This window comes from Somniosus microcephalus, chromosome 6 (assembly GCF_052327205.1).
Source record: "Somniosus microcephalus isolate GS21.2 chromosome 6, FLI_Smic_1.0, whole genome shotgun sequence".
Classification (NCBI taxonomy): Eukaryota; Metazoa; Chordata; class Chondrichthyes; order Squaliformes; family Somniosidae; genus Somniosus; species Somniosus microcephalus.
The window spans coordinates 87,176,357-87,203,211 of record NC_140992.1 but is presented as its reverse complement, the minus strand read 5'-3'; the positions used below and the strand labels follow the sequence as shown (position 1 = coordinate 87,203,211).

The 26,855-nt window shown below is 42.8% G+C and overlaps 1 long non-coding RNA gene across 4 annotated transcripts in view; it reads left to right on the top strand.

Moving 5' to 3' along the window:
• The window catches only part of LOC147115863 (uncharacterized), a 31,521-nt gene extending 4,890 nt beyond the window's left edge, over nucleotides 1-26,631 (top strand). Inside the window, exons 2-4 of one of the 4 annotated variants that reach the window (XR_015078696.1) lie at nucleotides 11,187-11,394; nucleotides 18,935-19,050; nucleotides 24,546-26,631. This is a non-coding gene — a long non-coding RNA (uncharacterized LOC147115863). The remainder of the gene's footprint in view (nucleotides 1-11,186; nucleotides 11,395-18,934; nucleotides 19,051-24,545) is intronic. The other 3 variants (XR_015078699.1, XR_015078698.1, XR_015078697.1) reach the window with 3 other exon arrangements.
• The last annotated feature ends 224 nt before the right edge of the window (nucleotides 26,632-26,855 follow it).

Sequence of the window (26,855 nt, the reverse complement as noted above, 5' to 3'; positions counted from 1 at the left end):
TATAATTCCCCATTTTTTTCTCTACCACCTTTTTTAAATAGTGGGGTTACATTAACTACCCTCCAATCCATGGCAATGCTTCCAGAATATATAGAATTTTGGAAGATGACCAGCAATACATCTACTATTTCTAGGGCCACTTCCTTAAGTACCCTAGGATGTAGATTATCAGGCCCTGGGGATTTATCGGCCTTCAATTCCGTCAATTTCCCTAACACCATTTTCCTACAAATACTGATTCCATTCAGTTCCTCCCTCTCATTAGACCCTATGTTCCCCGACATCTCTGGGAGTTTATTTGTGTCCTCCTTTGTGAAGACAGAACCAAAGTATGTATTTATAATTGTAAAATACTGCGGATGCTGGAAATCTGAAATAACAACAGAAAATGCTTTTTCCAGTTCTGATGAAGGGTCCCAGACCTGAAACGTCAACTCTGTTTCTCTCTCCATGGATGCTGCCTGGCCTGCTGAGTATTTCCAGCATTTTCTGTTGTTATTTCAAAGTATGTATTTAATTGGTCTGCCATGTCTTTGTTCCCCATTATAAATTCCCCTGATTCTGACTGCAAGGGACCTACGCTTGACTTTACCACTCTTTTTCTCTTCACATATCTATAGAAGCTTTTACAGTCAGTTTTTATGTTACCTGCAAGCTTACTCTCATACTCTATTTTCCCCTTCTTAATTAATCCCTTTGTCCTCCTTTGCTGAATCCTAAACTGCTCCCAATCCTCAGGTTTGCTGCTTTTTCTGGCCAATTTATATGTCCTCTCCTTGGATCTTATGCTATCCCTAATTTCCCTTGTTAGCCAATGTTGAGCCACCTTTTTTGCTTTATTTTTATGCCAAACAGGGATGAACAAATTCTGTAGTTCATCCATGCGATCTATAAATGTTTGCCATTGCCTATTCACCGTCAACCCTTTGAGTAACATTCCCCAATCCATCCTAGCCAACTCGCGCCTCATTCCATCATAGTTTCCTTTTACTTAAATTCAGTACCCAAATCTCTGAATCAACTACTACACTCTCCATCTTAATGAAGAATTCGATCATATTACGATCGCTCCTCCCCAAGGGGCCTCGCACAACAAGATTGCTAATTAATCCTTTCTCATTACATAATACCTAGTCTAAGATGGCCTGATCTCTAGTTGGTTCCTCGACATATTGATCCAGGAAACCATCAGGAAACCAATCTAGGAATTCCTCTTCCACAGTGTTGTTACTAATTTGGTTAGACCAATCTATATGTAGATTAAAGTCACCCATGATAATTGCTGTGCCCTTATTGCACGCATCTCTAATTTCCTGTTGAATGCCATCCTCAACCTCAGCATTACTGTTTGGGGGTCTGTATACAACTCCCACTAAGGTTTTCTGCCCCTTGGTATTTCTCAGCTCTACCCATACTGATTCTACATCATCAGAGCTAATATCCTTCCTTACTATTGTGTTAATCTCCTCTAAACCACTATGCAGCACGGTGGCATAGTGGTTAGCACTGTTGCCTCACAGGGCCAGGGACCCGGGTTCAAATCCGGCCTCGGGTGACTGTCTGTGTGGAGTTTGCACATTCTCCCCGTGTTTGCGTGGGTTTCCTCCGGGTGCTCCGGTTTCCTCCCACAGTCCAAAGATGTGCGGGTTAGGTTGATTGGCCATGATAAAAATTGACCCTTAGTGTTAGGGGGGATTAAATGCGTGGGGTTACGGGGTAGGGCTTGGGTGGGATGGCTGTCGGTGTAGGGACCGGGTGCTAGGGTTTGGATGATCAGCCATGATCTCGTTGAATGGCGGAGCAGGCTCGAAGGGCCGAATGGCCTACTCCTGCTCCTATCTTCTATGTCTATGTTTAAAAAAAAAAAAACCAGCAATGCTAACCCACTGCCTTTTCCTTTTTGCCTGTCCTTCCTGAATATTGACTGCCCCTGCATGTTGAATTCCCAGCCTTGGTCATCCTGGAGCCATGTCTCCATAATCCCAGTTATATCATATCTGTTTACATCTATTTGCGCAGCTAATTCATCCACCTTATTACGAATGCTCCTCGCATTAAGACACTTGGGGGAGAAATTGGGTTGAGCCGCAAACGGGGCGCCAAGCTCGCCTGGGCGCCAGATTTTGCGCTGCGATCGGAGCAGCAGCGATCGCCTGAAATTCAGCTTGAGCACCCCAAGAGGGACACGGGGCAAGGCTCGAGGCGCTCCGCGTCCCTCTTAGGGCGCTGAAACTGAATATCGCAGCGCAACGTGCCACAGCGCCACACGCTGTGGCACGGCGCGCTGCGGTAATGCAGGCCTTCCTCCCATTCTTAAGGGGGAGGGGCTTGCACCAGCACGATGAGCGATCGTGTGTGCCGGCAAAAGAGCCTGGCACCGAGGAGAAGTGCCGAGCTCTCGGAAAACAGCCGGCAATGCCACGGGGGGAGAACAGGAGGCCGGGGACGGAGGTGCTGGCAGGCGGCAGCCGAAAAAAAAACGGCCGCCCCGCACCTCCACCTTAATTTGCGCCACTGCCGCCACAAGTAGGCCCCGTGAATCGGGCGCGAGTAGTAAGCGGCGCTACAGAGGCGGTCGCTGCTAAATATCGCGATCGGGGCGGTTGGGGGGGGGGGCGCTGCACACACAGATGACATCATCGGTGGTGGCACAGCGCAACAGGCTAACGCAGCCATTTGCGCCCCAGCTAAATATCGCGGGAGGCGTGGCCAGCGGCACTAAAGCCACTGAGTGCCCTCTTTAGGCGCTAACTGGTGGCGCAGCCCACCAAATTTCTCCCCCAAAGCCTTCAGGCTGAGGCTTTCTACCTCGTATCCTCTTCATCACAAAGACAGTCTACTTCTATCTTGTTCTATTGCCCACCTCCACCCCTGTCTCAGCTCATCTGCTGCTGAAATCCTCATCCATGTCTCTGTCATCTCCAGACTTGTCTATTCTAATGCTCTCATGGCCAGCCTCCCATCTGTCATGCTTTTGTAAACCTTAGCTCATCCAAACCTCTGCTGCTTGTAATTATCTTGTACCAAGTACTGCTTACCCATCACCCTTGTTCTCCCTGACCTACGTTGGTCTCCCACTGCCTCAAATTTCAAATTCCCATCATTTTGTTTAAATCCCTTCATGGCCTTGCCCCTCCCTATCTTGACAACCTCCTCCAGCATTACAACCGTCTTTCAGGACTTTCTGTTCCTCTGACTCTTGCCTCTCATGCTGCCACTCTTCACTTTGCCCCACCATTGGCCGTGACTTTAGTCCCTACCTAAACTCCTCTGCCTCTTCGCATCCTGCTCCTCCTTTAAGACCCTCCTTAAAAGTGATGTTGTTGACCAAGCCTTTACTCATCCCTTAATAAAAACATAAGAAATAGGAGCAGGAGCAGGCCATTTGGCCCCTCGAGCCTGCTCCGCCATTCAGTAAGATCATTGCTAATCTTCTACCTCAACTCCACTTTCCTGCATTATCCCCATATTCCTTGATTCCCTTAATATTCAAAAATCTATCGATCTCTATCTTGAATATACTCAACGACTGAACCTCCACAGCCCTCTGGGGAAGAGAATTCCAAAGATTCACCACCCTCAGAGTGAAGAAATTTTCCTCATCTCGGTCCTAAATGGTTGACCCCTTGTTCCGAGACACTGTTCTTTAGCTTGATGCTCTTTTTTTGTTGATTTTTGTCTTTGTTAAGCACCTTCAAACACTTTCCTTCATTAAACACACTGTGGCCCAGAAATTCTGTTCCCTACGGGTGTGTACGCGCTGTGTACTCACCCATAGGGCCAACGGAAGTGCCAGTTTTAGGTATGCGCTGGAAACCAGAACTTCCGTTCTGTGAAGAAAGGGCTTGACAGGTCAAACGCCTGCGCTGGATAGGTAGCGCGTACGGCTGAAACTTCCGGTTTTTTCACAGTTGTTTCAGTCCAGGTAAGTCGGAAACAGCTGTGCCTAGAAAAGCAGGCCCAAGGCCTGCTTTTACCAGGCTTAGAGTTGAAGAAAGTAAAAAAAGAAAAAAGTTTCCACTGATTTATCATTTTAAAATACTTTAAAGAAAGGTAAGTTTATTTTTAGCCCTGTTAAATACTTTAATTTTTTTCAAAAATTTAAATTTTTGTTTAAAATAGTTAATTTATGTAATTTATAGTTATTTAAAAAATGTGATGGGTTTTTTAAACATTTATTTGAAGTTTTACTTATGTTTTGGGGCTGATCTCTATTCATAGATTTGACAGGTCTTCCTGTCAAATCTATGAATGGAGATTCCCTGCTCTGATTGGCTCCCCATGGCCCACGTGATCCCAGGGATGCTGTGAACTACCTGATCCCCTGGGATACGCGTGCCCTGCACACCGGCAGTTTGAAGAGGCACAGCAACAGAATTCTGCGCCTCCCAGGAGTCCTCCGGCCTAGGCAGAGATTTTTCCAAATCGCAGCCCTCCGTCCGCAGGAGGGCTGCGAATGGAATTTCTGGGCCAATATATAAATACTAGTTATTGTAATAGGGTGCTTAAGTGTCAGCATGTTGCACCTCACCTATGTGTAAGCATTCCCATTATTTGCATATTGAACAGCCAAATGAACATATTAGCATGTCTAAAGCTCTGCACGTATAGCCCACACTTTAGTCTGATTTCACTTCTTATGTAAAAAGAAATGTTAAGAGATGTTGGGATTGCTGAGAATCTGTGAACCTACACCCCCTTTCCTAGCTCACGGCTATATTCATTTCACATTAATATATTACAGAACAGCATCAGGAAGCAGTTTTGCTGATCCAACTTTGCCACTGTTAAAACCACCCTGTTTACATTACAAGGTCATTTCAACAGCAACCAGGCCAGAAGAGGTGGAAAAATCATGGCTGCCTCAGGCTGAGCTGCTTTTGTACAGGGAGTGAAAAAGTGTCGGCACCAATTCCACACAGCATACACGGCTACCATAGTCGCTGCAGAAGCTATTCTCTGCCTCATTTGCGTTCTGACCCTGGATGGCATTATCCACAGGCATAGGGTCATCTTCCATATGTAAGCTGATGACACCCAGCTCTTCCTGTCCATCATAACCTACAACCGCCTTTCTGCTGACAGACTGACTGCCTGCTGGGGATGAGGATTTTAAGTTTGAGGTGAGGGCGACAGGGGAATAAGTAAAACATTCTTCCATTCTTCCAATTGAACATGGGGAAAACAAACTCCATCATTTTCAGCCCTTGCCAACAACTCCATTCCTCTCCTTAGCTGCTCACTTAGGCTAAACCAGGTACACAAACTCCGCATTCTGTTCAATCCAGAGCTGAACTTCAGACCAGATCCGATCCATCATCCAGCCCACTTACTGCATGGCCTCCCTCGCTCCCTTCCTATCTCTGTGACCTCCTCCAGCCCTACAACCCTCCAACATCTCTGCACATCGCTAATTCTGCCCTCTTGAGCATCCCCAATTTCCATTGCTTCACCATTGGCAGCTGTGCCTTTAGCTGCCGAGGCCCTAAACTCTGGAATTGTCTCCCTAAACCTTTGTCTCTTCCTCTCCTTTTTTAAGTCGCTCCTTAAAACTTACTTCTTTCACTTGTCCTAATATCTCTGAGGCTTAATGTCAAATTTTGTCTGATAACGCTTCTTGGGACATTTTACTACGTTAAAGGCGCGATATAAATGCAAGTTGTTGTTACTTTCACCTTGACTACATTGCTCACCTCCGCCCTATCTTACTCCCATTGCTGCTGAATCCTTATCCACATTTTTGGCATCTATAGATTTAATTTTCCAATACCTTCCTTGCCAGACTCTTGGGCCCTGATATTAATGGGCAGGTGGAGGGGGGTGGGGATGCAGTTTCGCGTTTGGGAAACCCAGAAGAACGGGTTTCCCTCGGGTCCTGCTGAATTTAACAGCAGGACCTGATCAGCATTTTTTGGGCTCCATTTCCCAGCTGCAGCCAGCCAGATTGAGTGGGGGATTGTTTTTTTTGTGGGGGAGGGGGCGGTGGCAGAGAGATTGGAGGGGATGAGGGGAGAAAATTGCAGAAGGGGCTGAAGAGATCGGGGAAGGAACGGAGAAGATTGCGGGAGGGCGGTGGGCCCATGGAGGAAATAGGGAGGGCCGGGAGCAGATTGTGGAACATGGAGGGCATCAGATCGGGAAGGGACAGTGGGTCGTTTTGATCACTATTATTGGTTGACAGGTTTGCTTGGGATGCCGGGGTGGGGGGGGGACACTTCTGCTCCTCCAGGCCCACAAGCAGTGCTGGAAAAGCACTTGCCCGTTCCTTGCAGGAATCCTCGTCTCCTTTTAGCTGTTGGGTTTCCCATCCCACCCACGTCTGTTAAAGCTGGAAGTGGGTGGGTTAGAATTGGGTTTGAGATTTCTTACATTTTTACTTCCCACCCGAACCAAACCCACCCATTTTTGGGGTTAAAATTCCCCCCATGATCTCTAGTGTAAATAAATTCCAAATCATGCAAAACTTGCAGTAGCTTCTTTTTCCCGTTATCTTAAATTTAAAATCCACATCTACAAACCCCGCATTACCTCTGCAACCTTCTCCAACCTTTCATGCCCTCCTATGCCTTCTTGACCCCTGATCTATTGCCTGCTATGCATCACCAACACCCCGCCCCCACACCCCCCCTTCACTGTTATTGGCACAGCCTTCAGCCATGTTTTCTGGAACTACCTCCCCAACACACTCTGCCTCTACCTCCCTACTGCCTTTAAAAAAAAACTTAAAATAGCTTCTTTTCCTCTTCCTCCTACGAACCATGTTGGAATGTTTTTCAGTATGAAAGGCACCAGATAAATTGATTGGAGTATTTTTTTTTAAAGAAAGTTATCAAAACACTTTTGCACATTGTGGTCTTGCAACTCTCCGTTGCCAGGAACATTCTGTACAAGAAAGCAATGCTAAAACCAAATGCTTCACTCCCTCTGCAGACAGAATTACGGATTGATGACTCACCCTGGTGTTAGCTATACTCCTTTGCTGTCTGTCTGCACCTGCCACACCAACTGCATTTAAACCGATTGATGATGGCAACTGTAATGAATTGGATTTTACCTGTATTGTCTGAACTGAATGGTTTAATTTATAATATTTCTGCAATGTTAGTGTCAATTTATAAAAGGTTACCTCCCTTGGCTGCATGCAGCATCTTTTCTCAAGTCAGCTGCCCGGCACGCCGCTCAACGATAATGATTTGAAATGTTGATTAGTAAACAAAGCGGGGATTGTTTTGTTACAATCTCCTTTTGTACAATCTCATTTCACACCATTGTGCTAAATACTGTAGTTCCTTTTCAGCACTTACTGAAGACATCATTTCATTTCCAGTTGCACAGCCAGGAGCTTGGTTGGGGTCGACAGTTGGGAGCCTCATAGGTCCTCACCAAAGGAGAAGCACTTCAATCGGTGTGGCGACTTTGATTGACCTGGTGGACCAAGCCACTGATCTCAAGGGTTTCTCTCTCTCTCTCTCTCTCTCTCTCTCTCCAAACTGTGCCCTACCAGGCAGCAACATGAAGTCTTAATCAGCTAGCTTTAGAATAGCTCAGCTGGAAAGTAAATCTATGCCTGGGCAGATAACCAAAGTGGCATCTTTATTATTTTTGCATACTGGAGTTTAGGAAATTGACTGTCCTCAGCAGCAATGTTTGGTTTGAAGCTATGCCTTCTCTCAATAGAGTGCCTTTCAGTCTGTTTTTGTTAAACAGAGGAGAACTATAATTATAGTTAACATCTGGATGATGCTTTTGTTTAACCAGATATTGGGCAGTAAAAGGTGCACTCTAGATTGCAGGGGAAATGAGGTCTGCTTATGAGAGTGACTGGTGGCACTGAAGCCAACAAAATGTCTAGCACAAAACCCCAAAAGTTGTGAAATCGACTTTGCCCTCAGAGGTATGAGTGGAAACCATCAACTTTGGTGCTTGCCACCTCTGAAGAATAGTACAGCAGTGTATTATGTTGTATGTTTGATGTGTTATTGGTGACAAATATAAATGTAACTGTTCCCACATTACAACAGTGACTCCACTTCAAAAAAAAAAGTACATAATTGGTTGTAAAGCGCTTTGAGACGTCTGGTGGTTGTGAAAGGCGCTATATAAATGCAAGTCTTTCTTTCATAAGCTTTCATTGTTGTATATCAGATCTGCTACTGTGAGGTAAAGACAGTCTGAGACAGCAAAATAAATTGTTTCTGAAAAATAAATGAAGCCCTAATATGATAGCAGTAATTAACTCAAGATTATGCATTTAATTAGGTTTTAATGTCACACAGTCTTTTTTTGCACTCTGCGTCCCCTCATGATAAAATAGTTCTTGGTATTTTAAAACCAACAATAAATGTACACTTTCTGCTTCATTATTCCCTCATTTGAGCTCCTTGTCATACATCTGCTTCTCATTGTGTTGATTACTTTTCTCTTTACTTGATTTTTCAGTTCTGGTTCCACCCCTCTTCATTTGTTTTTAGAATGCTGCTTAATGTCATGGACCACTTAAAGCCAGAAATGTGGCTGACAGGTTTGGTATGATAATAAGAGGACTCCGCTGGATTCAATTGGGCAGAAACTATTTGGATAAAGGGATATGAACAAAACCACAGAATCGTAACCAGCAGTTCAACAGCAGCAAAAGCTCAAAATCCTCATCATTATTTTCACAAGTGTTTGCTTCTTTGGAAACGCTGAGGGTCCCAAAATGAATGCTGAAATGAATTTATAACATAGTACAGTGGTATAGCAGAATTCTAAATGTGACAGCTGCCTCTATAGTTCAGTTGCTATATGTATTGCCCGGTATCATTTGCTAAACTATATCCAGTAACTATTGCTGAAAAGTCTTTGTGTGCAAATATTGGGACAGTGGAGATGTCCTCACCATCTTGTAATCTGCTGGGACTCACCATCCAGGCTCACCATGTTGTCATGTATCTGGATTCTTTGACACTTTCTCCATGGCAAGAATCTCTCGAGTTATTTTACAATGTGCTTTTTAAGTTAAAGCCTCTTAAATGTGCTGAATTATAGAATCATAGAATGGTTACAGCACAGAAGGAGGCCATTCGACCCGTCAAGCCCATGCCGGCTCTCTGCAAGAGTACTTCAGCTAGTCCCACTCCCCCGCCCTTTCCCCAAAGCCCTGCAAATTTTTTTCCTTCAGGTATTTATCCAATTCCCTTTTGAAAGCCATGATTTAATCTGCTTCCACCACCCTTTCAGGCAGTGCATTCCAGATCCTAACCACTCGCTGCGTAAAAAAGTTTTCCCTCCTGTCGCCTTTGGTTCTTCTGTCAATCACCTTAAATCTGTGTCCTCTGGTTCTCGACTCTCTATCTACTCTGTCTAGAATTCTTCAGACAACAGGACTGGCAGGTGTGTATTAGATTCAGATGACTCATCTGAAACAGAAACATCCTGCAGAAAATGAAACTTAGTTTGACATTCCAGCAACTGTCCACAGCCACTCTCACTGCGACAGCCCTATTCATTGAACTCAGTGGGGATCATTGCTAAGCTAGGCTGGTAGATTCCACGCTGGAGGGAGGGAAGGGAGGTACAGTCTTGACTAAAAGCTGACACTTCTGAACCCAGAGACCAAAAAGTCAGTTGGATAGTCAAGTGCTGTGGAAAAGAGTGGAGACTATGGGGAAGAGAGGTTGTGCCCTAGGCTGTAGGACAGTATTTAGAGAGATTGTGGTATTTTAAATAGAGACCCACCAGAATGGCAGTAGTGCCGTGCGCTCTTTATTCCATATCGTCACAAGAAAATAAGTTATAACTCGATTGAACTAAGTGACTCTGATCATATCTATTTGGTCTGTATAGTTCACCTTATTGTGGAATAAAACCTCTTAATAATTCAATTCAAGTTTCAACTCTTCTAGTTTAACTCATTCTGCCTGGAGAGAGATTGAGGAGCTGCATGAGCAAAGGACCTCGCGCTCTCCGGTTCAGTTTGTTGTTCCTTCGAGTCTCCACTAGTGTACAAGTAAATGTAGGATAGTATGAGTCAACGCCCATAAAAGTAAGAGACTCTGCCTGCTTATGGCATCGACTGACGCCACTGAACCTGAGAAGGTTAACATCGCACTCGTGAAGAGTAGCTACTTGGGTCATGTACGAGAGATCAGCTAGCATTTAGGAACCAAAACAACCATAACACCAGTATGAGTTTGTGCTTTCAAGAGAGGAGTAGTGAAGACTGGGAGGGGTGGGGGGAAGGGAAATAGAAATATGGATAAGATTGAATGAGTTGGATAATGTGCTTGAATTTTGTCATATTACGTACTTCTGAAGGAGAAAGGATAATGATGCTACATTAATCTCCTTCACTCCCCGCACTCCTGCTCATAATTACACTCTGGAATTACTGAGACAAATTTATTCTGTTTATCCTAGTGTTACAGAACAGCCCACACACAGCATTTGAGTCCAACAATTGTCAGCAGAGACTACAAGATTATAAAACAAATGATCAGTTGAGAGATTTACAAAAAAAAATACTATTCATGTTTCCGGATAAGCAGAGTCCACCCTCCACTTGGACAAACCCATATTCAAACTCCCAATCAAGGAAAATATGAAAGTTTGAGAGTGTCGACTGAGAAACAGCCCATCAAGCTCGCACCTACATTTTTTTCTCCAATTTAATCTCCTGAATTACTAGTGATCAAATTTTCAAAAAGAAAAGTTTCTCCCAGATCCCTGAAGATAATTAAATCTACACCATTACATGTAATTTAATAAAATTTACATTATTTCAATCCTGGCTGATTCTATTCTAAGGATATGAATCAATCACATAGTTTAGGTTTATATGAAGACCATGAGGCTTTTCTTCCCTGAATGCAGCCAATATTCTGTATATTATGTTCTATACCTATACAGATAAAAAAGCATGTAGGGACTGAACTTCCACTCCTGAAGCAATGGCAGTACAAGTGCAATTTTGCCCATGCATTCCATGCTGCCAACACACGGAAGGGACTTGCTCAGGTTTTCGACTGTTCCTCTCTTTAAAATAAGCCTGTGTGCCCCCAGTGCTATTTGTGTCATAGACTGGCAGTGCCAAAGTCAGGATTTTCCAGGCAGCAGCAGAAACATACTGATAGCTTCTTAAAGTGGCACCTGCACTTCTGGCTGGCAGCATAGTTTGAAATTGGGTAATTCTTCTTTATTTCTTCCAGGGATGTGACTGGCACTGACAAGGCCTCATTTATTGCACATCCCATCTCCTTGAATGGCTGCAGTCCTTGGACTAATGATGCTCCTGGATATTGACCCAGTGACAATGAAGGAACAGTGCTATATATCCAGGTCAGAATAACGTGTAAATCTGAGGGGAACTTCGAGGTGATGTTGATGCTCTTGGACTTAGTATTTAGTAACCATAAGGTAGACAGCTGCTTTTGATGTTTGAATCCCTCCAATCATGTTTGCGTGTCTGCCACAGTACCGAAATGGCTCTTATAGGATGTAATTTGTGACTTTGATGTGATTGTGACAAAGGTAAACTATCCCTCCTCGACTTGTCTGCAGCCTTTGAAACTAGGCTAGCATTTAAAGAAATATTTCATAATTCTCAACGAAAATACATTCCATTCAGTAACAAAAACTCCATGGGAAAAGTGATCCATTTGTGGCTAACTAAAGAAATTAAGGATAGCATTAGATTGAAAGAAGAAGCTTATAATGTTGCAAAGAATAATAGTAAGCTTGAGGATTGGGAGAGTTTCAGAAACCAGCAAAGGATGACCAAAAAATTGATAAAAAGGGAAAAAATAGAATGAGAAAACTAGCAAGAAATATATAAACAGATTGCAAGAGCTTCTACAAGTATGTAAAAAGGAAGAGAGCAGCAAAAGTAAATGTTGGTCCCTTAGAGGCTGAGACAGGAGAAATTATTATGGGGAATAAGGAAATGGCAGAAATGTTAAACAAATATTTTGTATCTGTCTTCAGAGTAGAAGACACAAAAAGCATACCAAAAATGGCAGGGAACCAAAGGTCTAATGAGGGTGAGGAACTTAACATAATTAATATAAGTAGAGAAAAAGTACTAAGGAAACTAATGGGACTAAAAGCCAACCGAGTGCAACATATCCAAGTTTGCCGATGATACAAAGATGGGAGGGAAAGCAGTGAGTGAGGAGGACATAAAAAACCTGCAAAAGGACATAGACAGGCTAAGTGAGTGGGCAGAGATTTGGCAGATGCAATATAATGTTGGAAAGTGTGAGGTTATGCACTTTGGCAGAAAAAATCAAAGAGCAAGTTATTATCTAAATGGAGAAAAACTGCAAAGTGCTACAGTACAAAGGGATCTGGGGGTCCTGGTGCATGAAACACAAAAAGTTAGTATGCAGGTGCAGCAGGTGATCAGGAAGGCCAATGGAATCTTGGCTTTTATTGCGAGGGGGATGGAGTATAAAAACAGGGAAGTCTTGCTGCAGTTATACAGGGTATTGGTGAGGCCACACCTGGAATACTGCGTGCAGTTTTGGTTTCCATATTTAGGAAAAGATATACTTGCTCTCGAGGCGGTTCAGAGAAGGTTCACTCGGTTGATTCCGGAGATGAGGGGGTTGACGTATGAGGAAAGGTTGAGTAGGTTGGGACTCTACTCATTGGAGTTCAGAAGAATGAGAGGCGATCTTATCGAAACATATAAGATTGTGAAGGGGCTTGATCGGGTGGATGCGGTGAGGATGTTTCCACTGATGGGTGAGACTAGAACTAGGGGGCATAATCTAAGAATAAGGGGCTGCCCTTTCAAAACTGAGATGAGGAGAGAAACTTCTTCACTCAGAGGGTAGTGAATCTATGGAATTTGCTACCCCCTGAGAGCTGCGGAAGTTGCAACATTAAATAAATTTAAAATGGAGATAGACAGTTTCCTAGCAGATAAGGGAATTAGGGGTTACGGGGAGAGGGCAGGGAAGTGGACGTGAGTCTAGATTCGGATCAGCCATGATCCTATTGAATGGCGGAGCAGGCCCGAGGGGCCGTATGGCCTACTCCTGCTCCTACTTATGTTATGTTCTTATTAATCTCCTGGACCTGACGGCCTACATCCTAGAAGAGGTGGCTGCAGAGATAATGGATGCATCTTCCAAAATTCCCTAGATTCTAGAATAGTCCCAGCGGATTGGAAAGTAGCAAATGTAACAGCGCTATTCAAGAAAGGAGGGAGAGAGAAAACCGGGAACTATAGGCCAGTTAGCCTGACATCAGTCGTCTGGAAAATGCTGGAATCCATTGTTAAGAAAGTGGTATCAGGGCACTTAGAAAATCATGACATGATTAGGCAGAGTCAACATGGTTTTATGAAAGGGAAATCATGTTTGACAAATTTATTAGAGTTTTTTGAGGATGTAACTAGCAGGGTAGATAAAGGGGAACCAGTGGATCTATTATATTTGGAGTTCCAAAAGGCATTCGATAAGGTGCTACATAAAAGGTTATTACACAAGATAAGGGCTCATTGGGTTAAGGGTAATATAGTAGCATGGATAGAGGATTGATTAATGGACAAAAAAAATAGAGAGTAGGGATAAATGGGTCTTTTTCAGGATGGCAGGCTGTAACTAGTGGGGTGCCGCAAGGATCAGGGGTGCCGCAAGGATCAGTGCTGAGGCCTCCACTATTTACAATCTATATTAATGACCTTTTTGAAGGGACCAAGTGTAATGTATCCAAGTTTGTTGACAATACAAAGCTAATGGGACAATAAGCTGTGAGGAGAACAGCGTCTGCAAAGGGATATAGATAGACTAAGTGAGTGGACAGTAAGTTGGCAGATGGAGTATAATGTAGGGAAATGTGAGGTTATTCACTTTGGTATGAAGAATAAAAAAACAGAATATTTTTTAAATGGTGAGAAACTTTTAAATGTTGGTGTTCAGAGAGATTTGGGTGTCCTTGTGCAAGAAACGCAAAGTTAACCTGCAGGTACAGCAAGCAATAAGGAAGGCAAATGGCATGTTGGCCTTTATTGCAAGGGAGTTGGAGTATAAGAGTAAGGAAGTCTTGCTACAATTGTACAGGGCCTTGGTGAGACCACACCTGGAGTACTGTGCACAGTTCTGGTCTCCTTATCCAAGGAAGGATATACTTGCCTTGGAGGTGGTGCAACGAAGGTTCACTAGATTGATTCCTGGGATGAGAGATTGTGTAGAATGGGCCTATACTCTCTGGCGTATAGAACAATGAGAGGTGATCTCATTGAAACATACAAGATTCTGCAGGGGATTGACAGGGTAGATGCGGAGAGGTTGTTTCCCCTGGCTGGAGTGTCTAGAACTAGGGGGCATAGTCTCAGGAGGATAAGGGGTAGGCCATTTAAGACTGATGAGGAGGAATTTATTCACTGAGGGTGGTGAATCTTTGGAATTCTCTGCCCCAGAGGGCTGTGGATTCTGAGTCTTTGAGTACATTCAAGGCTGCGATATAGATTTTTGGACTCTACTGCAACAACAACTTCTATTTATATAGCACCTTTAACGTAGTAAAACATCCCAAGGCGCTTCACAGAAGTATTAAAAGACAAAAAATTTGACACCGAGCCACATAGAGAAATTAGGGCAGGTGACCAAAAGCTAGGTAAAAAGGTTAGGTTTTAAGGAGCGTCTTAAAGGAGGAATGGGAGGTAGCAAGGTGGAGAGGTTTAGGCAGGGAATTGCAGAGCTTGGGACCTAGGCAACAGAAGGCACGGCCACCAATGGTTGAGCGATGATCAGCGGAAACGAGGGATATGGAGATCGGGTGGGAGAGTGGCGTTGAGGTCAATGATCAGCCATGATCTTATTGAATGGCAGAGCAGGCTTGAGGGGCTGTACAGCCTACTCCTGCTCCTATTTCTTATGTTCTTAAACAGTTGACCACACCATCCTCCTCCAATGCTTCTCAACTGTTGTCCAGCTGGGTGGGACTGCACTCGCCTGGTTCCATTCTTATCTATCTAATTGTAGCCAGAGAATCACCTGCAATGGCTTCTCTTCCTGCTCTCGCATCGTTACCTCGGGTGTTCCCCAAGGATCTATCCTTGGCCCCCTCCTTTTCCTCATCTACAAGTTGCCCCTTGGCGACATCATCCAAAAACACCGCGTCAGTTTCCACATGTACGCTGACGACGCACAGCTCTACCTCGCCTCTCTCGACCCCTCCAGTGCATCTAAATTGTCAGACTGCTTGTCTGACCTCCAGTACTGGATGAGCAGAAATTTCTTCCAACTAAATATTGGGAAGACCAAAGCCATCGTCTTTGGTCCCCGCCACAAACTCCATTCCCTAGCCACTAACTCCATCCCTCTCCCTGGCAATTGTTTGATGCTGAAAAAGACTGTTTACAACCTTGGTGTCATATTTAACACTGGGATGAGCTTCCGACCACACATCCATCCCATCACTAAGACCGCCGATTTCCACCTCCATGACATCGCCCTACTCCATCCCTGCCTCAGCTCATTTGTTTCTGAAACCCTCATCCATGCCTTTGTTAACTCTAGACTTGACTATTCTAATGCACTCCTGGCCAGCCTCCCATGTTCTATCCTCCATAAACTTGAGGTCATTCAAAACTCTACTGCCCATATCCTAACTCTCACCGATCACCCCTGTCTCGCTGACCTAAATTGGTCTGGTTAAGCAACGCCTCGATTTTAAAATTCTCACCCTTGTTTTCAGCTGCCAAGGCCCTAAGCTCTGGAATTCCCTCCCTAAACCTCTGCCTCTCTCCCTCTCTTTCCTGCTTTAAGACGCTCTTTAAAACCTACCTCTTTGACCAAGCTTTTGGTCATCTGCCCTAATATCTCCTTATGTGATTCAGTGTCGAATTTTGTTTTATAATGCTTCTGTGAAGCACCTTGGGACATTTTACAATGTTAAAGGCACTACATAAATACAAGTTGTTATTGAAGTAACCTTAGTTAATTGCTGCAGTGCATCTTCAAGATAGTGCATACTGCTGCCACAATATGATAGTAACAGAAGGAGTGGATATCAAGCTCAATGGCAGGGGCACTGGTTAAGTTGAGCTGCTATGTCTTGAATTGTGTTGTGGCTGCACCCATCCAAGTGAGTGGTGAGTATTCTATCAAACTTGAGCCTTGCAGATGGAGAGGCTTTGGGGGTTCAGGAGGTGAGGAAGTGTACTGTAAGGCTAGTGAATGTTGGCCAGATATTGAGATCCGATCAAAGCTGCCACATCCAGTCGTGAATGGTGGTGGGCAAATAAACAACTAACGGGAGGAGGAAGCTCCACGAATATCCCCATCCTCAATGATGGTGGAGCCCAGCATGTGAGTGCAAAAGGCAAGGCTGAAGTGTTTGCAACCATCTTCAGCTGGAAGTGCCAGGTTGATGATCCATATCGGCCTCCTCCTGAGGTCCCCAGCATCACAGATGCCAGCCTTCAGCCAATTCGATTCACACCACTTGATATCAAGAAACAGCTGAGCGCACTGGATAAAGTGAAGGCTTTGGTCTCCAACAATATCTTGGCTGTCTTGCTGGAAACTTATGCTCCAGAACTAGCTGTGTTTCTAGCCAAGCTGTTCCAGTACAGATACAACACTCTCTTCTAGCCAACAAAATTGCCCAGGTATGTCCTGCCCACAGAAAGCAAGACAAATCCAATCCAACCAATTACTGCCCCATCAGTCTACTCTCATCAGCAAAGTGATGGAAGGTGTCGTCAACCATGCTATCAAGCGACACTTACTCACTAAAAACCTGTTCACTGATGCTCAGTTTAGGTTCCGCCAGGACCACTGGCTCCAGACCTCATAACAGCCTTGGTTCAAACAAGGACAAAAGAGCTGAATTCTAGAAGTGAGGTGAGAGTGACTGCTCTTGACATTAAGGCAGCATTTGACTGAGTGTGACATCAAGGAGCACTAGTAAAATTGAAGTCAATGGGAATCGAGGGGAAAACTCTCCACTGGCTGGAGTCATACCTAGCAAAAAGGAAGATGGTTGTGGTTGTTGGCGGCCAATCCTCTCACTCCCCAGACATTGCTGCAGGAATTCCTGAGGGCAGTGCCTATGCCCAACCATCTTCAGCTGCTTCATCAATGACCTTTCCTCTATCATAAGGACAGAAGTGGGGATGTTCGCGAATGATTGCAGTGTGTTCAGTTCCATTTGCAACTTCACAAATAATGAAGCCACTCGTGCCCACATGCAGCAAGACCTGGACAACATTCAGGCTTGGGCTGATGAGTGGTAAGTAAAATTCGTGCCACATAAGTGCAAGACAATTACCATCTCCAACAAGAGAGAGTCTAATCAATCCCCCACCATCAACATCCTGGGGGGGTCACCATTATCCAGAAACTTTTCTGGACCAGCCACATAAATACTATGGCTACAAGAGTAGGTCAGAGGCTGGGTATTCTGCGGCGAGTGTCTCACCTTCTGACTCCCCAAAGCCTTTCCACCATCTACAAGGCACAAGTAAGGAGTGTGATGGAATACTCTCCACCTGACTGGATGAGTGCAGTTCCAACAACTCTCGAAGCTCGACGCCATCCAGGACAAAGCAGCCTGCTTGATTGACACCCTATCCACCACCTTAAACATTAACTCCCTGCACCACCGGCACACCATGGCTGCAGTGTGTACCATCTACAAGATGCGCTGCAGCAACTCACCAAGGCTTCTTCAACAGCACTTTCCAAACCCGCAACCTCTACCGCCTAGAAGGACAAGTGCAGCAGACGCATGGGAACGCCATCACCTGGAGTTCCCCTCCAAGTCACACACCATCTAGACTTGGAAATATATTGCCATTCCATCAATGTCACTGGGTCAAAATCCTGGAACTCCCTACCTAACAGCACTGTAGGAGTACCTTCACCACACAGACTGCAGTGGTTCAAGAAAGCAGCTCCCCACCACCTTCTTGAGGACAATTGGGAATGGTCAATAAATGCTGGCCTTGCCAGCGACACCCACATCCCATGAAAGAATTTTTAAAAATTTCAACCACTGGGTCAACGTCCATTTTTTTTGATTGCCTCTGAAGTACTTTGAGATGTTTTTCTACGTTAAGGTGAAAATAAATGCCAATTGTTGTAATAGTTCCTGTATCAGGCCATTGTGTATATATTTATTTTTAATTCATTCTTAGGACATGGGTGTCATTACCAAGGCCATCATTTATTGCCCATCCCAAGCTGCCCTTGAGAAGGTGGTGGTGAGCCTTAATCTTGAACCACCGCAGTCCGTGTGGTGAGCATGATGTTGGGTAGGGAGTTCTCGGATTTTAGCCCAATGATTATTGAAAGAACGGCAGGCGATATACTGTAAAGGAACACTAAACTTCTATACCTTCCATGTATTTCAGTGGATCATAAAAGTCAAATGTCATGTTTTATGATGAGCTTTACAAGTTTTACAAAGATGTGAAATCATTAAAAACTCTACAAATATGTAAAGTTAAACAAAATGAACATTGCACACGATAACCAAGGTTTGAATTACTGAAGCCACTACATCCATCTTCCAGATTGGTGCCTAAAAATAAGACCCAGCTCTTATCACAGGTGCCTGAGTTGCCTCTAGATTCCACAATCATGGGCGAAGGGCATGGTCCTAAACTGGATGAACGTGAGATAATCATTTTCTATCTTGCTTATTTTATTCCTTAATTCATCATTTCAGTCCCATCTTTCCTCTCTCTCCATGGCTTTGATTTCAAGGTCAATGGAAATGAATTCAGATCACATCCCTTGGCTTGTCAAAAGCAGTATTTGCTGTAATCAATAAGATTACCTATGCAGCAATCCTCCTTTCTTCTTTATATAAAGGATTATAAATTATATTAAACTAATCAGCGAAGTGTGTATCAGATATGCAGTATGAATTGTTTAATTACTCTTCATTATTTAATTTACTTAAATGATTAATGTATATGCCTCTGATTTTTTTCTAGCACCAGTTTCTGATGTTGATATTCAAAACTCTCCCCTTTTCATCAGTGTACAATATTGGTTCATCTATCTTAGCCTATCCAGAGCTGCCTGTAAAATAAGAGTCCCTCTTTAAAAGGTTAGCATGGCCCAAAATAGCATGTGGTAAATGCTCTTTATCTTTCAGACATGAATATGCAATTTATTCCACCTATATGAAGTAATACTGTTCACTTCGGCTGACACTTAGTACTCTGGAGAATCAACAGTACAAAAAAACACACTTATTGGTGCTACTTTACAGTGCTACCAAAAAACTTAAACAATCACAACAGACTCAGGATGCAGTTATCCTGTCGTGTTGAGAAAAAGTGATTTCAACAACAACTTGTATTTATATAGCGCCTTTAATGTAGTAAAAACATCCCAAGGCACTTCACAGGAGTGATTATCAAACAAAATTTAACACCTAGCCACATAGAGAGATATTGGGACTGGTGACCAAACGCTTGCTCAGAGGTAGGTTTTAAGGTGTGACTTAAAGGAGGGGTGGAGAGGTTTAAGGAGGGAATTCCAGAGCTTGGGGCCTCGGCAGCTGAAGGCACAGCCGCCAATGGTAGAGCAATGAAAATTGGGAATGCGCAAGGAGTCAGAACTGGAGGAGCGTAGAGATCTCAGAAGGTTGTAGGGCTGGAGAAGGTTACAGAGATTGGGAGGGGTGGGGCCATGGAGGGATTTGAAAATAAGGAGGAGAATTTTAAAATTGAGGCAGTGTTGAACTGGGAACCAATGTAGGTCAGCGAGCACAGGGGTGATGGGTGAACGGGACTTGGTGCGAGTTAGGATCCGAGCAGCTGAGTTTTGGAAAATACTTAATATGTTATGCCACCAAAAAACTTACACAGTCACAACAGACTTGGGATGCAGTTCTCCTGTCCTATTTAGAGAAAGTGGATTCATGTGTGCATTGACGTGAAAGTGACAGTCTAACTCTGGAGTCAGCTGCTGATCTGGTTGACTCCAAGTCACTCCTACAGGAGGCTGTCATACCAGTTTGTAGTGGGTACAAAGCCGCATTGCTTTAAAATGCCCAAGTGGTCTGTTGACCTGCTGACCACTTTACAAAGTTATTTTCAACACTTCTACTGTTAGGAGAAAGTAAATGCTGCTACGTCCTCTTCCCCCTTCCATTTAAAAAAAAAAAAAAAAAAAAAAAAAAAAAATGAACCGTCCAGGGAGTGGAATTGTATGTATATGTCCAAACAGAAATGCACCGAACCTTTTCGTCCTTGTTCGGTAATTCCACAGACCACTTGCTGCAATATAACTGCAACCCAATACCACCTGAGTAAAGTAGAGAAAACCTTCAACAAGTTCCAGACCTAATAACTAGTGCATACATGATACATGGACTTCTTTGACATGCAAATAATACTTCATATTGCAAATATTGTTATGACAACTGACCCTGTCCATTTCAGTGCCTGGGTTATTACATATAAACCACAAAGACATCAGGCGGGGACCAGTATGCCTGGCTCTACTCTGACCATGTAATTTTATAACCCTTAAATCATCAACATATAATTAAGGCAATGTAAATGAAATTCTTGAATAAAATATTAAAGGGGATTGCCGGGTGCGCTTCATGAGCCCGGCACCTCTCGATTGCCAGGCTCTTTTGCCGGCATGCCGATCCCAGTGGCCCAGCTGGGCCCCGGGTCGCGCTGCGCAAGGCACCTCCCCTTAAGAAGGGGAGGAAGGCCTGCAATACCGCGGTGCGACGTGCTGCAGCGCTTGGCCCTGCGGTACATACTGCCGCGATATTCCCTCTTGGGGCGCTACCGATGAATTTCGGCTGCGGTGGTGCTAAAGGTAGCGAAGTTAGCGCCCCAAAGGGGGAGCGACTCAATTTTTTCCCCCTAATTCTCTAATTAAAAAAACCTGCAAAGTTATTTGTAATTTTCTTTCCATCACCCCTGTTCCTGCCACTTCTCGGTACACCTGGTACTATGGCAGTAGGGCCGAGTCGCAGTGAAAATGGCCCCACATACAGCAAATGGAAGGGGAGGGCCTTGTAATGGCCTCCTCTCCCTCTGATTGCTTACCCAGTGATGGTCCCTGTTAGATCTGTGATTCTGAGAGTATGATGTTTTTCAATAACCACACGGATGCTGTAACTTAACAATCAACAGGTATTTACTGGAGTAGGGTAGTCTCAAGACTGGGGGTACAGAGGCATGCTCAAGGCTTATATACAGGTGTGGTCATTGCCGGTACTACAGTATACAGGAGCTGTAAAAGTAGTTCTCTCTTAAAGGTACATCCACTACAGTCCCGGTCTGGGCTGAGGCCTTCAGTCACACTACTGCTCCATTCTTCGAAGCCCTGTGGGTCCTTTTATGTTACTCCTGCTTTTTCAGGTGTTGAAGTGATGGTGCCACTGCCTGATTATCCTCGGTGGGGGGTGGGGTGGTGGCACTGGAATACCACCATGAATACCTAATGCCACTGACCCAGGAAGCTGAGTAGGTTTGGGGACAGCAGGTGAAGCTTTCGAGACAGCCTCTGGAAAATCCAGCACAATGTCTCTACTCAAGAGCCATGTAGATCAGGAATGTTTTGCGTTTGATCGTTGATCTGTACTGAGTTAGCTGATCACAGTTGAGACAGTGTATAGATGTGCTACAATTGGTTTCATCTCTCCTCGGTTAGGGAGTGTAAAACTAGCCAGGGTTCTTGCTTCAGTGACCCATACTGGAAGTGCAAGTGTACAAATGGTGAATGAGGGCAGGAGTAGGCTTGAGTGCGATGTTCTCCAGAAGAAAAAGTGCCTTGAATCCCCCAAGGAAGGCACAGCACGTGCACCATGTGGCTGTAAATGAATACACTATGTTGCACAGAACCGCATTTCAGCAGCAGACTAATAACGTTTTGCATTACATAACATAATGCTCCTGCCCTTATAAAGCAGCATATCCTTCAATTTCATTTAAGCAGTGCTGGGGTAATCCAATAGCTCAATATAATAACACATTATGGGAATGCTGTTTACTGCATCCCAATGCAAAAGAAATTCAGCACTCCGAGGTTGATGTTTGTGCAGGAGTTGAATACCTATTTATTCATTTGGTAAGATATTTATTCTCTTCACCCCTTTCCACTTTGGTTCAATAATCCCATGAGAAGAGGGGATGGCCTGCTCCCAGTCCTCAGTTACCATCACACTACAATGAGCTGCTAGACGGTACACAATAGTGCCCTGCCCTGGCTGTATCTCCCACTGTTTCTTTTTTTATTTCCCTTGTTTCTCTGTCTCTGCCTGCCCTTGTAGTAAATAACAATTTAAGGCACATCTAATTCAGAACCTTTCAGATATATTGCTCAAGTGACTATCCCAACTCAGCTTGTGCTAATTGGTTTCTACAGGTCTCCTCCACTTTTGACCTCTGATCTCTTACTTGGATAGACATTTCCTTGTCTTCTGGCTGTAGCCTAGAGTCTTCCATCAGACTATGCCTGTGTCAGACAGAATAGATCGATATAATACGGCTCTTCCCATGACTGCACCATGACATTGAGAAAGCACCATGCTGTTCTGCACTGGATATTATCACCGAGAGATATTGGAACCAATGTGCACAAGTATTTAATCTTGTATATAATTGGGCTTTATTTATCATATAGAAGAAATGAAATGTTTTTTCACGGCAAGGTTTTGGTTACATATGGACATTTTTGTGTACAAATGAAAATAGCAACTAATCTCATTAGAATAAAGCTTGACACCTCTAGGGCATGTTCTTTTTTCTCCAATTGGCAGGCTAAAGCTTTGTAGGGTTTTTCTACTGTGGTCTTATTTGTCTGTGTAGTGGAGAGCGATTAAAAAAATAAATAAAAAAATTGTCTGAGTGAATAAAAGTGAGGTGATCATTTAATTTAAAGTATTGTTTATCTTCGTGGTTTCTAAGACTTCTGATGTTTTACAGCTAGTGGCCTGGAGGTTCTGCTAGGTTGCGCCTTTTTTTGGCAAAATTTGCGCGTAACCGGCGCAAAAGACTGCGGTATTTTAAGTGCAAATTACGTGCAGTGCAACGCGATTTTCCACAATCTTTTGCGCTAGTTCAAAAAAAATTATTAGAAGCTGGCCCTGGCCATGCCCCCCCCGGGGTGAATTAATTACCAGTGGGAATTTCCACTAATTGTGCTCGTTTATAGGCCTTCAAGGAGGCTCTAAAAATTGAGCTGGATCTTTTGGGCACAAGGGCACTAATAGGAACTTTTAAAAGCTTTTGAATATATTTTTTTAAATTTACTAAATGTTCCTACTGTACCCCAATATAACTAGGAAATGGTTATGTATATTTTTAAAGTCATTTTCAGCCATTTAACATTGGGTTACTCACAGGTGGTGGATTGACACTGTGATTAAAAATGCTTATTTTTTGTGATAAAACCATTTTCAGCTGTGTTTATCAAACTGCACCAAGTTACCACTCTGAAATATAGCAAGGAATATATTTTTTAAGCCATTTTTTTGGGAAAAATTTACACTTTAATTTGTTGGTTCATGGCAGATTTTACATTCGGTGATATGCAAATAAGTTTGAGCAGAAACTATAGGAATAGAAAACACTTCCCAAAACGCACAATTTGTGGCGGTTTAACAATTGCACCCAAAGCGAAAACTCTACCCCAGTATTTTTAAATTGATGTAAAATTGAATTTCAAGTTCTCATCCATTATTAAGTCACTTTATTAAACTAATTGAAGTACAAATATTGAAACACTTTTCTTGTAATTGTCAACTGCAGCCTAGCAACTCTAATTAATATAATCAGTCTTTGTAAATTAGATAAAGGTAAGAGGTGAGGTGTGACCCTTTAAAACTATCTAAAATGAGAGTGTGCAACAGTGTTCAGATTTGTATAAAATTTTCTGGATGTTGTATTTATTTAGGTAGTAAGCCATGACCAGCCACCATGTCTTGGATTCATCTTTATGGGTTATTAAGTAAAAATGGATTATACAGTGGCTGTTGTACCAAGCCATATATAGGAAACTATCCTATTCAGAGCAGCGTATGATTCTGTCATGAATGGCTAAGCTGCAGATAACCATAGCTTCACCAAGGTCATTAGACCTGAAGGATGCAAATAATGAAGGAGGAGAAAAACTTGATAACTTTTAATAGAATTATAACATTATGTTGCTACTTTAACATGGTGTGGAACTGTCACACAATGTTTTGGAAATTCATTTGTTTGAAGTCTTGCTGAAAGGAAATAGTAACACTTCACATTATGGAAGTGAATATTAAATGAAGTGAATATTAAAACATTTATTTAAGGCTGTTGCTAACAACTGGTACCATGTAAACACCACTACAAAACGTCCCATAAAGCATTAAATTTGAAGATCTTGTGGAAACTTGAATTCTTTTATGGTTGTTTTATTGTTACTGCTGTTATGCACTGTGGAATAAATTCAATAAAATGCCACATTACCAATTGTAAATTCCATACATTGTTATGTTGCGTTATCTAATGAGAGTCTGCACACCGTGTAAGCAGATGCAATTTTAAGTCACATTCTGCCATGTGAGCCACAAATTTGCTTTGATATCATCCTCAGGACAATAAAGGACTTCCTGTCACAGCGTGGAGGGAAGCAATGAGAGGATCTTGCAGCCTGACCTCAAGTGATGTAAAATTGGTTCCTAGAAGTGAAGACCAGAGAAAATATCGCTTCCCTCCATATCTACAGGATGTTGTAAAATGTTGTAATTATCCTGTTATTAAAGTTGACACCTTAACACTACATGAAAGAGTTTTCATCAATGTGTAAGACAGAGCTGCAATAACCTTGGTATTCTGCCTTTAATTACACTCCCACAGGCAATTTCCTTGTATAATGAAACCATTTATTTAATAGTCATTCATCTGAAAGGGCGTGAGGAATAGATTGGAAAAAAAGATGCAACAAATTGCTGAAAGTGAGATTGTAAACAGGTTCAGTACATTGCAATATTTTTTAGTTTGATTAGTCCCATCTGTTATGTTTTCTTGTGGGCCTCGAGGCTCCTTTTTATGTAGTTGTGACATGACGGTAAAATAAATTATTTGTGTTGTCCTGATTTTAACAAAGTCTGTTGGTGCGACACGCATTTTGGAATTTATGACACACTGTGATTTCCTGCTAAAAATGGCTGGCTGAACTTTCAGAGTGGCACTGTCTTTGTTGATAGCACTCTACCATTGCAAAGCTTTTTAATTGGATACTTTCCTAGCTTGAGGTTACAAGACAAGTGTCTTTTCTTATATATCACACAATAGATTGGCTTGACAATTTTGACAGCTTGATAAATTCTAGATTAACTAATTCAATTCTGAGGCTTTTCAGAGAAGGCACCTTTTTTAATCCAAGTATATATGGGTCACCTTGTCAATAAGAAATATATCCGTAAAGAAAATGGCAAAAAATAGGACATAAAAGCAGAGAATTAAAATTGAGTTATCTGCCTATATTGAGCTTGTTGCAGCAACCTTGCTTCTTTCATTTATGATGAAATATTGAAATCTTTCTTGTGTGGTCTGCGACATCCTTGGTCATCCTCTGATTTTTGAATGGGGCAGTTGGTTACATTCAGTACCACAAATTGAGCTCTCCAAGTTGGCGCATTACATTGCTTTGTCGATTTTGAGATCAGATCAATAGTCATATTGCATCATCTGTAGGATCCAAATGCAAGTCATTATTAGCTGAGAGAAAAAAAAGTTAATACATTCTTTTTGACCAATCTGTTGTATGTTTGTGTGCTTTCCTCTTTATTCCCAAGTGTTACATGTTTGTATGTTTAAATGCATAATTTACACTTCCACACAGCACAAAGACAATGATGCACAAAATTTACATAATAGAGACTCGCATATAAAAAAATAAGAAGCATTCCAAACTTCAATCAAAGAAATTAAGATAACCCAATTGTGTTTGTGTTGTCTGGATTTGTATTTCTAAATAACTTTGGACTTCATTCCCAGTTAATTGTGTTTAATGTTTCTGATGATCTGCACATACTTAATGCAAAATTTGTACAACACTTTCAATAAGAATTAAGGTTGTAAAATTCTAGTTTAGTGATATCAAGCATAATCATAAGTGCTCTGCCCCTTTAAAACCAGCTCATTTATATGCGTATGAACTACAGCACATAAGCCTTTTAGAATTGCAAATAATCTTAAGTAGTAGAGTAAACAGTGCGTCTGGGTGTAGTTTCATTATTATACAAATCAGGCATTATGACCATTAGCCTTTCTGATTTAAGACTGCGGTGCGTGACCTTTTTAAATTATCAGTGGGCCATTTTCATGAGCCCACACATCTTGAAAATTATGGAAATCTTGCAGTTGTATCTATTCACATGAGGTTTCCACAACGTACACATTATAAAGAGTACGGGTTAGCGTGAGCCACAGTGAAACTATACCTTCTGCTTCAAGTGGAAGCACCCTTCTTTACCCCTCACTTAAAATGCTTGTTATATTCAAATTGTGAGCCTGCATTCATCTGTGAAAAGAGGTACCGTTCAGCATTCCTGTATTGAAATCTTCAAGCCTGGAATCTAACTATCTCATTCCAACTTGTGCCATTTAGCCTATTTGTCACAAAGTATTAGAATTGATCCATGGAATGAACCATTGTGTTTCACTGAACGCATGATTTAATTGTGATACCAGGCTTACTGCAATTGAATTGTGAGCACAGTGCATGAGCTGTGAATGCAAAAGCTCAGGCAACAATTAATCCTAATTAACAACAGAAAATGCTGGAAAAACTCAGCAGGCCAGGCAACATCCGTGGAGAGAAAATAGAGTCAACGTTTCGGGTGAAAACCCTTTGTCAAGACTAAAGAAGCACAGGAAATGAAATAGATTAAGAGGCCAG